Source organism: Triturus cristatus, chromosome 3_2 (assembly GCF_964204655.1).
Source record: "Triturus cristatus chromosome 3_2, aTriCri1.1, whole genome shotgun sequence".
NCBI lineage: Eukaryota > Metazoa > Chordata > Amphibia > Caudata > Salamandridae > Triturus > Triturus cristatus.
In genome coordinates, this window is record NC_140584.1 from 266,653,688 (window position 1) to 266,667,054 (window position 13,367).

Consider the following 13,367-nt stretch of genomic DNA (forward strand, 5'->3'; position numbering starts at 1 on the left):
ACCAATGTTCACCAAGTTCTTTCAGCAGGGCGGCGTTGCAGCTTGGCGTTTCTGATGGATACATCTGCCAGTGGATTCCTCACCTTGTGAATATCCCCTGCGCCAGCAACATTCGGAAACTTTTGTAGCCGTCCACGCCGATGGGGTCGAAGATGACGTCACAGAGACACGGCTCCGCTCGCGACTCCACTGACGTCACCGGCTCCATAAGAAGACCTCCTCGGCGTGATGACGTCAGTTCCCTTTTTTCCGCGCCGACGACGCCAACGGATTTCGGGAATCGTTACTGGTAGCTTTACCTGTTACTTTGTGTTTATTCCGAAGTTTTTCTGTCTTTCTTCGAGAATGTCGGCAAGGAAGTCTGGTTTCAAGCCTTGCCATGAATGTGGCAAACACATGTCCATCACTGACCCGCATGACGACTGCGTTTGGTGTTTGTCATCGGACCACGATGTTGAAGGATGTTCGTGTTGCAGGAAGATGAGCTCAAAGGCTCTTAAGGAAAGAGAGGCAAAGCTCTTTATCGCCCGGATGAAGAGAAAGGAGAAAAGAGGTAGAAGAAGATCCAGGTCGAGGTCGAGGTCGAGGTCGGCTTCCAAGTCGACGTCGGGACATGCTTCAAAGAGCAAGAAGCATAAGAAGAAAAGGAGGCATTCGTCTCATCACAAGGCCTCGACGTCGAAGTCTAAGTCGCCTGCTCGGCGTCGAAGGGAGTCAGTGTCTCCTTCTCCTGTTCCGGCTTCGCCTCCCGTTCCATCTTCTCCTGTGTTTTCTCCGGCTCCGGCTGATTCGCCGGTGCCGGCGTCCTCTCCGGCGCCGATGGCTTCTCCAGGTCCTGCAGGTCCTTCGGCTCCGTCTCCGACTCCGGCCCAGGATGAGGATGATCAGGCTCCGGGTGAGTCTGTGACGCCGCAAGTTCCACCGTCGGCGCCGGCAGGCCCGAGTCCGGTGTTACCTGACCAGTATCCGGCTTTCCCTAATCCAGGTCAGGACCCCTCGCAGTATCTCAATGCGATGTATGGGGTGTTCTCACGGGCCATGTATTCCTCTGGTGCACCTATGGGTCCGATGGGTCCGATGGCTTTTAATCTGGGAGTGCCGCAGGTTTATCCTCAAGCACCGTTTATGCCTTTCTTCCCAGCGACGCCGTCTTGGCAGATGCCGGCGCCGAAAACATCGACGCCGCTTCCCTCTTCACCGGCGCCGGCTCGACCTCGTTCAACGCCGGCTGCTCCAGCTGATCCGCGTTCGACGCCTCTGCCGGCGCCGTCGGATTCGATCACGGCGCCGCCGACGCCGCAGGTGCGGATCCGTTCCAGGAGGGAGGCGCAGAGAGTGCTGGAGGAGAGGAGCTATCTTATGGATGAGGCTGAAGAGGGAGAATTGGTCGAATCCGATGAGGTGTTTGATGAGTTGAAGGAGGCAAGTGGGTTGGATTTGTCTCCGGAGTGGGAGATCACTCCTCCTTCAGATGAACCTTCTAAAGACGCGGCTCCTTATCATGCTGTAATCAGAAAGGCTGCAGAGTTGTTGGACCTTCAATTGCCATCTGTTGAGTTCAAGTCCAATATCTTGACTGAGGTGTTGCACTCTCCAACTGCGGTGTCAGAGCCGCTGTTGCCTTTTAATGAAGCAATATTGGAGCCTGTGTTGGATGTGTGGCGCAAGCCTTTTTCGGCTCCTGCGGTGTCCAAGGTGGTTGCAAGGAGATATAGGGTGGCTCCGGGGGATCCTGAGTTCTTGTCATCACACCCTTCACCTGAAAGTCTGGTCGTTCAGGCTGCTTGTTCTGGTCGTTCAAAAGGTGCGTTTCCTCAGGTCCCAGGGGACAGAGAGGCCAAGAAGGTGGACCAATCAGCCAAGAAAGTCTTTTCTTCAGCCAGTATGGCATTAAAGTCTTCTAATGCGACTTGTTTATTGGGGCGCTATATCCATGCGCTTATGGATTCAGCTAAAAAGTTGGCACCGAAGCTGTCGGAGGTGGATAGGGCAGGCTTCAGTGAAGTACTGTCGGATGCCCAGGCTGCTGCTCGCCAGGTTATACAGAGTGGCTTGGATACAGCAGACTCAGTTGCCAGGGTCATGGGGTCTTCAGTTGCCACCAGGAGGGGTGCATGGCTTAAGTCCTCCGAATTTTCTTCGGATGTCCAGTCGACCTTGTTGGACTTACCTTTTGATGGGTCTGGTCTGTTCGGGAAGAAGGCTGATGCAGCTCTCGAGCGCTTCAAAGAGAGTAAGGCTACGGCTAGGTCGTTGGGCCTTCAATCCCAGCCGAGAGGTACTTTCAAGAGGTACAGAGGTTTTGGAAGGGCGAGTTTTCGTTCTTATAGACCAGCCCAGCAGCAGCAGCAGCAGCAGCAAAGCTCCAAGGGATATAGAGGAAGACTTAGAGGTCGCTCACGTGGCCGTCAACTCTCCTCCTCCTCTTCCTCTTCCTCTGCCCCTCCCACCACTGCAAAACAGCCCTAGATTCGACATTCCGGATCATGCTGGTCCTGTGGGGGGCCGGCTTACCCATTTTCTACAAGATTGGGAATCGGTTACTACAGACCTTTGGGTTCTGGATCTTGTAGAAAATGGGTACGCCCTTCCCTTTCGGGAATTCCCTCCAGTTTACCCTCCTTGCCAAGGTGCTTGCTCGGAGGACCACCGTCTTCTCCTGCAGGAGGAAGTCCTGAAGTTGTTTCAGAAAGGGGCGATAGAGGTGGTTCCGGAGCAGGAGAGGGGTCAGGGATGCTACTCCCGGTATTTTCTGATCCCGAAGAAGGACGGCAGATTGCGTCCGATACTAGACCTCAGAATCCTGAACTTTTACCTGAAACAGGAGAAGTTCAAGATGCTCACCCTTGCGCAGGTTCTTCAGGCGCTGAATCAGGAGGACTGGATGGTGTCGCTCGACTTGCAGGATGCGTATTTTCACATCCCCATCCTGAAGTCGCACAGGAAGTATCTCCGTTTCACGGTGGGATCGCAACATTATCAGTTTGCGGTCCTCCCGTTTGGTCTTACTTCGGCACCTCGAGTCTTCACAAAGGTGATGGCGGTGGTGGCAGCCCATCTCAGAAGATCGGGAATTTCGGTTTTCCCTTATTTGGACGACTGGCTGATCAAGGCGGAGTCGTCGGAGAAGGTGCTGTGTCATCTGCAGGATACAACTCGGCTGTTGTACAGATTGGGTTTTTCGATCAACGTGCCCAAATCTCACCTGGTGCCCTCTCAGCGCAACCTGTTCATAGGTGCGGTACTGGACACTACTGTGTGTCGAGCATTCCCTCCTCCTCAAAGGATTCTCGACATACAGGAAATGATTCCTTTGTTTTTCAGCGGAGCGGTTGTTCCAGTTCTGAAGGTCCTTCGCCTGCTCGGTCTGTTCGCTTCCTGCATACTGTTGGTCAACCATGCACGCTGGCACATGAGGGCGCTCCAGTGGTGCCTCCGCAAGCAGTGGTATCAGCACAAAGGGGATCTCAGGGAGTCTGTGAGGATCTCCAGAGAAGCTGCAGCGGATCTATCTTGGTGGAGCGTGGAGGGCAATCTGTCTCAAGGAAAGCCTTTTCATCTTCCTCCATCGGTGGCCACGGTGATAACGGATGCATCCACCTTAGGGTGGGGTGCGCATCTGGGGGATCTGGAGATCAAGGGTCTTTGGTCTCCAGAGGAAAGGTTGCTTCACATCAACCTTCTGGAGTTACGGGCGATACGCTTGGCGCTCAAGGCCTTCCTCCCTTCCCTTCGCGGTCAGTCTGTTCAGGTTCTGACGGACAACACTACCGCGATGTGGTATATAAACAAGCAGGGAGGAGTGGGGTCTCTTTGTCTATGCAGAGAGGCCCTGCGTTTATGGTCCTGGGCTCAGGACCATCGGATTTGTCTGATGGCGAATCATCTGGCCGGGGTGCTGAACGTACGTGCGGACAGTCTCAGTCGGCAGTTCTCTGCCGACCACGAGTGGAGGCTCCATCCGGAGGTAGTTCGTCACGTCTTTCGGACGTGGGGAACTCCTCGGGTGGATCTGTTTGCCACTTTCGAGAACGCGCACTGCCTGTCATTCTGCAGTCTCCAGTATCCGATGCAGGGGGCGTTGGGGGACGCGTTCCAGTTGAGTTGGGGCTCACGACTCCTTTACGCGTTTCCTCCCATACCCTTGATTCCTCGGGTTCTGAGGAAGGTTCGCCAAGACCGGGCCCAAGTTATATTGATCGCCCCGGATTGGCCAAGAAGGGTGTGGTACACAGATCTTCTCCACCTCTCCTCGTGCCCTCCGCTCCGTCTCCCTCTGAGGGCAGACCTCCTCTCGCAGTCGGAGGGGCAGGTTCTACACCCCCACCTCCAGAGCTTACACCTTCATGCCTGGAGATTGAACGGGGCAACCTGAATTCTTTCTCTCTCCCGTCAGATGTGGTGGATGTTATTTTATCGGCCAGGCGACACTCCACCAAATCCATATACTCCTATAGGTGGTCTAAGTTCGTTCTCTGGTGTGGAGAGAGGTCGATTGATCCCTTGAAGGCTCGTTTGTCTAACATTCTGCAGTTTGCTCTTTCTCTTGCCCAGCAAGGCTTTGCTGTGGCCACTGTAAAGGGATATTTATCGGCTTTGTCGGCTTTCCTATGCCTGCCGGATCAGCCGTCCTTGTTTAAATCACCTATTGTGCTTAGGTTTCTCAAGGGCCTTACGAATAAATTTCCTCCTACTCCCTTTATTGTACCTCAGTGGGACTTAAACCTTGTACTGACTTATCTTATGGGTTCTCCTTTCGAGCCCTTACATAAGTGTCCCTTGAGACTGTTGTCTTTTAAGACGGTTTTCCTCGTTGCAATCACTTCGGCAAGGAGAGTAAGTGAGCTTCAAGCTCTTAGTTCAAAACCCCCATTCTTGACTGTGCATGCTGAACGAATGGTTCTCCGGACCAGGGCTGCGTTTTTGCCTAAAGTGGTAACTCCCTTCCATCTGGGGCAATCCATTACCCTTCCTTCCTTCTATCCTCCCCCTCACCCTTCCAAGGAGGAGGAGAGACTTCACCGCTTGGACCCTAAGAGGGCGGTGAGCTTTTATCTGGACAGGACAAAAGACTACAGGATTGACGACCAGCTCTTTGTGGGCTTTGCTGGCTGCAGAAAGGGTCGTGCGGTGCACAAGCGCACCCTTTCAAGATGGATTGTGCTATGCATCAAGATCTGCTACTCCCTAGCTGGTAAGGAGCCTCCGGAGGGTCTAAGAGCTCATTCCACTAGAGCAAAGTCTTCTACCTCTGCTTTGTCTAGGGGTGTTCCTGTGGAGGACATTTGTAGGGCGGCAACTTGGGCCTCCCTTCACACCTTTGCAAAACATTATTGTTTAGACTCTGAGGTGAGGAGGGACGGACATTTTGCCCGTTCCGTCCTTCAGGATTTTCTGGTATAGGGGGATGGACACCCTCCTCCGGGAGCGGGGACTGCTGTGGAATCTATTCACAAGGTGAGGAATCCACTGGCAGATGTATCCATCAGAAGAACAAGTTACTTACCTTCGGTAACGCTTTTTCTGGTGGATACAGTATCTGCCTGTGGATTCCTCACTGACCCACCCGCCTCCCCGTTGTCCATCCTTCTATTCCAGTAACTCTATGACGGTAATTCTATTGATGATTTCAAATGTATTTATGACTGTCAAGGACATTGGGTTATTTCTAGTGTTTTGATGTTTCTTTTCCACACTGTGTGTGTTGATATGCATATTGTGTACTGTGTATGCTGTTTATGTACATATTGCTGTCAGTCCGTCCGTGTGCCTCGAAGGCACGGAAAAAAGGGGCGGAACTGACGTCATCACGCCGAGGAGGTCTTCTTATGGAGCCGGTGACGTCAGTGGAGTCGCGAGCGGAGCCGTGTCTCTGTGACGTCATCTTCGACCCCCATCGGCGTGGACGGCTACAAAAGTTTCCGAATGTTGCTGGCGCAGGGGATATTCACAAGGTGAGGAATCCACAGGCAGATACTGTATCCACCAGAAAAAGCGTTACCGAAGGTAAGTAACTTGTTCGTCCCTCACTCCTCCGCCTGAGCTCCCAACAAGAGCCCGAGTGTGTTGCCTAAGTAAGGTTGCGGGCAAGCGGCGTGTCCTGACGTTACCGCAGAGTTCTGCAGTCTGTCTAAAAGTTGCCACCAAAACACGCAGGACTCCTTGTGGGGTGGGTGTTCCTAGGGGTGTTCGTGGCAGCACCCCTAAACATCAGCACCAGTCTCCTCGAAATCTCAAGGAGAGGAACACCACGGGACTCCAGAAAAGTTGCACAAAATCCTTTTATTTCGGCATTATGCATGACGCGTTTTGTTTATAATAAACTTTCTCAAATGCTGCCGGGATTCAACACCAATGGTTCTCCCGCCCTCCTTTTCAAGCCAGTTGCCTTGCTGCAATTAGACAGGACAACACAGGTGACCAATACATTGGGAAAGCGAAAAACCAGGAAAGTGGATTCTCGCGGAGCAGACACCTGGGCGTCAGTACTGTCCCAAGTGGGCGGTGCCTGCTCCTGTCACACCAATGTTCACCAAGTTCTTTCAGCAGGGCGGCGTTGTAGCTAGGCGTGTCCCTCACTCCACCACCTGAGCTCCCAACAAGAGCCCAAGTGTGTTGCCTAAGTAAGCAGCACCTCTCCCACACAGTCGTAGTCCACCAGTCGTGGCCGGGCAAGGTTGCGGGCAAGCGGCGTGTCTTGATGTTACCGCAGAGTTCTGTAGTCTGTCCAAAAGTTGCCACCAAAACACGCAGGACTCCTTGTGGGGTGGGTGTTCCTAGGGGTTTCGTGGCAGCACCCCTAAACATCAGCAACAGTCTCCTCGAAATCTCAAGGGGAGGAACACCACAGGACTCCAGAAAAGCTGCACAAAATCCTTTTATTTAGGCATTATGCATGACGCGTTTCGTTTATAAAAAACTTTCTCAAATGCTGCCGGGATTCAACACTAATGGTTCTCCCGCCCTCCTTTTCCAGCCGATTGCCTTGCTGCAATTTGACAGGGCAACACACTTGCATTTGGTGCAATACTTTTATATTCAAGAGTGCACACACACACACACAAAACAAGCATTCCACACATTTCTTTTTAAATACCTCCTGAGTGTCCCGATTATCTTCGGCTCTGATTTCATTTCTCTCTCACACACAAAGAAGCAGACAAACACTCTCTATTAGTCTTCACATCTCTAACCTCTCGATCCCTACCCCTCACTTCTCTCCCATTTGTACCCAACTCCGTCCCACTCTCTTTACCCCAATTGTATCTTATCATTCTCTACCATCACTCTCTCTGTTTCTCTGTACCTCTCTTACTCTTTCCATAGCTGTCTCAATTGCTTCCCCATCTCCATCTGTGCTTGCCCCTTCCGTCTATCGTTTTCCCCGTTAAACGCTTGTCTGCTTCTTTTATCTCTGCCCCTTCACTATTCACTTTCTCTCACCCCATTATCCATCCTCTCCCTTCAGCAGAAGGTACCACGGATGGTCAGTTTTCAGTGGGAGACAGTGAGCACTGCTGGGTCGTGAGCATGTGCAGAGTCCAGCAGAGTAGAGGTCAGGGGGAGAACAATACTGGCCTCTGATGGGAAGGTCAGTAGGTCGCCTCTCACTTCACCTGGGTACGAGGGAGTCCGCCTACGTAATCTCCACCACCTCATCCCCGCCCATTATGCACTCAATGTCACAGCAGGCGGGTGAGGGTTGATTTGCAGGGGTTAGCGAGTCAGGGGAAAGGCAGCCGGACCCCAGTGAGAGGCCAAGGGGTGAAAATGGCCCTGGGTTCTTACGTGGTCACACCTGAGCAGGCTCTCCCCCCCTTCTACCCCACTCATTCAGTCTGCACACATCACTGTGCTGCGCCCAAGGTAGAAAAAGTCCCATACAGCATCTAACAAGACGTCCCAGCAAGGAGGCTCGGCAGGGGGCTGTTGAGGACAATGAGCGCTTACATCTGGGTGGGGAGGGAGCAGAGGCCCACTTGCAGCAGCAGGCCGTTCAGGCCCCATCTTGCCACAGCTGAATGACAGACACACGGCAAAACTGCAAACATGTTGCTAAAAAAACGGGAACACAGCTGGCCCTCGGCACCCACCGGTGCCCACCTTATCAATGATACCCTGAGTACCGGTACTCTCTTTGGCAGTGGAGAAGTGCCGGTACTCAGCTTGATAAAAATAAGAAGTGCCGGTACTCAGTACCGGTGAGTACCGGCCCATTTAAAGCACTGACTTTAGGAGATGCGGCTAGCCCCGATTTGCCACGTCTCTATTATTTAAATTTCTCGGGCCCCCCTCCCTTTTCCTCACTAACGCTCGTACTCTTACCTCTAGTTATATGGCGTGCTCACAGGGAAACGAGTGTCGTCCTTTGCGTTATCTCCCGAAGCTCGTCCCTATCGGCGCTATTTAAACAATGTTAACTGTGGCCTCACAGGTTGCTTGGCTCACGTGCCACTAACTCAGTTGCTGCCGATCTAAGATCTTATCTGATTGGACGTCGGGCTCTTGTGGCAGACTTCATAGACAACACCATTATGGACACCGTCACATCTCTAGATCCCGCCATGACCTCAAAGAGCCTTCAAAGATTAAATCGTGTCCCTCTATTTGACATTTGGAGTTGGTTAACTAATAAATTGGCCAGGAGTTCTATCTCCACGTTAAGGAGGGAGACAGGCCGGTAGGAGCTGCATCTGCCTGGGGTTTCCCTGCCTTGCGGATTACCACAATCGTTGCCTGTCGTTGATCTTCCGCAAGGCGACCCATGGCTCGTGCCTCAGACCACATTTTCAATATCTGGGGCTCTAACTTATTGGTCAAGCAATTGGAGAGTTCTATAGGTAAGCTGTTAGGGCCCATTGCTTTACCGGAGTTGAGGATACTCAGTGCCTGGACTATTTCTTGAGGATTAATATCTGCTTGTAGGAATTGCTTGTGGTCTTCTGTAAGTTGGGTGGTTGAGGGAGTTTTATATTAACCAGAAAGTACCTAATATCGGAGGGAATTCAGTGTGTTTTGGAGGAGTAGAGGTATTCCTAATAATCAGCAAATGTGTCGGCTATTCCCTCTGGATCCGATCTAGTGTTCCCATTCTCATCGAGCATGAACATTATTGATCAATGTTCTTCAGCCTTCCTAGCTACATATGCCTTTGCTATCCCATCGAGAGAAACCTACCAGTTTGGGCACCTCCTTCAGGTCAATGTCTACCCACACAGGCATGCATTAAAGTACGAAAAGACGCAAGTTCTCAGCAGGTCTTTCAGTCACCCATGGTAAAGTATGATCATTTTATGTCTGCATGGGTTTGCATTTTTTCTATTGCCCACACATCTAGATACCGAGATGCTCCCATCACATGCATCACATGTCCATCCACACCCAATAAAGGGCTCTTCTCGTGACAAAAAGATCCTGTAAAAGTTATGGACATCCGGCTGGACTATTTCTCCATCATAGACACCATAGATAGAGTGTGTGCATTGAGATCGTATGGACACCGCCATCCACCGACACAGCAAGCATTGACTGAGCGAGCGAGTAGAGCAAAAGTTGAATCAGAATAGAAAACACACTGGTATTGGAGAATTATTAGAATTAAAGCAAGCGTTTGATTGGTCATCAAAATAGAGATCCCGAGAATAATAATAGATAGTGAAGATTGCACGTACGATCCAACCTTAACAGGGACTCGACCAGATAGAAGGTTTGTAGGGTTTGCTGATGGGCAGTACCTTAATCAGCATAAGCACACAATGTACGGAGAAAAGAGAAACATGACTTTCATGCAAAAGGTTAAGAATTATTTCAAAAAGGACAAACCCATTAAGAGTAGAGAGGCGATTCTCATTCCTCCTCCAAATACGCCTGCATCATACACGATGGTGGAGAGAGTTTATCATACTTGTGTGTGGTTAGAAAATTAGATAGAATAACACAAAAGATGATGGAATACTAGCATTTCCTGAGTACGGAAGCTTTAATGGAAGAAAACTGTACAATTTAAGAACACAAATTAATGAGTTTGAACCCAGACCTAGATTGACTCAATATGAGGCTCTAGAAGAATGGGAAATGGAAGCATTTGAACGTGACAGGCCCCAAAGTAACAGACATTTAAGCAAATATTACCTGAAATTTCCCTGAGAGACTAGAGATAGTCACATGAAACAATGGAGACAGGCCATGGTGGCAGAAGGTTTATATCCTGTGTTAACATCAGAAGAGCAGATGGGAAGTAAATGTACCAAGAAGACCAAGCACTTAACCATGATAGATAGTGGAGAAACCGAGGAAGCGTATTTAGAGGACATATTGATGAAAAGTCCCCGACCTTACAATGAAGGATTTTATAGAATGATCCCTAGTGCCCCGATAATAGGAACGCCTTTGGTTCCATGGATAGTACATGACACCACAGACAAGGTGCTTCAAGAAAATTAAAGGGAAGCAATAAATAAGAATAAATATGAACTGATACAGAAAATAACTCAGATAAATATACATCCTGATTCCTTGAACATACCCGTAACTATAGGTCCGGTAGTTCCATTATATGCCCTAAAGTTCCTATAATACCTATTCCAAGCATAGAACCTAGAAAATAGAAGGTGATAATAGATGATCGAGCCAAAGAATGTGAATCAGTAATATCATTGATGATTTGCCTATAAGAGAGCCAATAATGGAAACCCCAAAGAGAAGTGTGCCCAGTTGTTCAAAGGAAGTTAGACTAGAAACTTCATCAGGAAGTAGAAGCGCCACAAAAGTAATCCCTGAAGATATAGAGAGATGGTCTCAAGAAATAGAGAAGCCAAAATCACAGCCTAAAATATTAGACATTTTTAAATTGAGAGTAGAATTGGAAGAAATGGTTGCTGGAAATGTGGGTCTAGACAGACTAAATATATACAGTGAAGAAGAAGTCCTGTTTATCTGTAGAAGTATTACACAAAATACTAAGGTGTTCCATGAAAAGTTGACTAATTTGGCATCAGAAATGGGAATTGACATAGGAAAATCAAAGGTGTTGCAAAAACCATAGAGAGCAGAATTATCTGATAAGGATTTGGAAAACATGAATGTGTCGGGAAGAAAGTTGCAGATCAGAGAGTTGTTATTTCTGTTACAAAAATGGGGAGATCTTGAAAGATGGAGAGTCAGATGGGCAAAGAAAAAGGAAGAAGCACAGGCAAATCGAACGACATCTGAATATGTCATGAGAGAAACAGAAAAAGCTGAAAGATTGTATCCGATGAGAGAAGTACCCGGAGGGGGATATGTACATGTGCCATGGATTAGACAGGATATTTTGTCTTTTACGAATGATTTTCCAAAATTGAGAGAAAAACCAGTAGTGTGGTACAGACAAGTTGAGAGGTTTGTGAAAGTTTCAAAAGTGTTATTGAAGGATCTGGATGGTTTGTTTGACATAGTAGTACCTGCAGATTTGTGTACAGAATGTAAGATTACTGTGGATTGGCCTAGTGAGGAATATCCAAGAGACTCAAAAACAGGAGCTCCGTCAGAAGATGTAATGAAAAAGTATCATCAGGTAATCCCCTTTCTGAAGAGTAAAATTCCCCCAAAAGAAACTGATTGGGTAAAGATAGACAGAACAACTCAAGAAAAGGATGAGTCTGTACATGCCTACTATGAACATCTTTTACAGGTGTTCAAACAGTATAGTGGGTTTGAAAGTTTAGAAAATAAAGACATGACTCATTTTGTGTATCGATTTGTGTCTGGGCTGAGATTGGATATATCTCAAATGATTAAGCAGCACATGCTGTGCTGGCAGTCAAAGCACATCGGCGAGATTCTAAAATATGTAAAATATTGTGGGGACGAAATTGATAGCAAACGAAAAGCTTTAGAAGAAAAAGTAATGTGGGCTCAAGTAAAATTAGCTGAACAGCAAGAACTCCAATTAAGTAAACAATCAGAAAATCAAGGAAGAGCATAAGTTCAGAGTGACAATAACGGGGGAAAGCCCCGGGGAAGATTAAATCGGGAAGAGGCTAAGAAAAAATTCCCTTGTCAAGGGTGCGGGAAGTTGGGACATTGGAAGAATGAGTGTAAAGCCATACAAGTTAATAACGCCTCGAATCAAAATGTAAATCCACAGACGCAGAATGAGGTGTTAATGAGTCATCAGCAACAGGGTATAGATCTCCAGATTCAATTGCCACCTGCCCCTAAATCAAATTTTGTGAGTCAAGCCAAGTACAGTAAGGACGCCAGATTTCCCGAAGGAAGTGGTAAGAAACATTTTGTAACATCTCAGTTTCTTTTGCAGAACCCACTGATTGATTATGATCAAGAATGACGGTGCCCGAGGGGGGAGGAAGAGGAGTGCGTACTTGGCGCATCCCTGCTGGTAGATCAGTCAGGGCCTCACATAGAGGGTAAAGTAAAGGGAAATTATATTACCTTCTTGTTAGATACTGGTCTACTGTGAGCACAGCAGACATTCTTAACCTGCCCCTCTCGGGAGAAGAAATACAAATTGTAGGCATTTCAAACAAAAGGATTAGCACTCCAATCACAGAACCCATGGAGGTGCGAATCGGAAAATTTAAAGAAATGCATAAGTTTGTGGTCTGCAATTCAAGCCCTGTAAACTCGCTTGGAAGAGACCTGTTGTGCAAAATGAACTGCACTATATTTTGCACACCGGATGGTGTTGCAATACAAACCCCAGATGAAGATGGAGTTTACAAATTCTTGTTAGCTAAACAGGGAACAGAAGTAAATAAATTATATTCAATAGTGACACAAAATGAATTACCTGCAGAAGTCAAACTGACTGTAAATGCAGAAATATGGGATTTTACTGGAAAAGAGATAGGATTAATGGCAAATGTAGATCCTGTAAAAGTGACTGTGAAAGAAGGTGCTGTTTATCCGAACACCCGACAATACAAAATGAGTCCAGAAGTAAAGGCAGGTGTCGCAGCAGAAACAGAGCGATTGGTCCAACAAGGCATTCTGAAAGAAATATAATGAGTAGCCTGTGTAATTCACCTATAATTGGTATTAAGAAACCTAACGGAAAATATAGGGTTGTTCAAGACCTCAGGAAAATTAACAAGATTGTTGTACCATGCTGCCCATTAGTGCCTAATCCAGCTGTGATTCTTTATCAGATACCATGGAAAGCAGGATGGTTCACAGTGATTGATTTATGTCATGCATTCTTATCAAGGTATTCTGACTACCTCGACAGCTGTAAAATGTGCAGGGTTGCCTAATTGGATTCTTGCAAGCCATACCAAAAGGGTACCAGTTCCTGAAGAAGAAGAGTTACAATTGAAACCAGAAATTGATGATGCTAAAGGTTGTGCAGCTGAAGAACTTCCTATAGA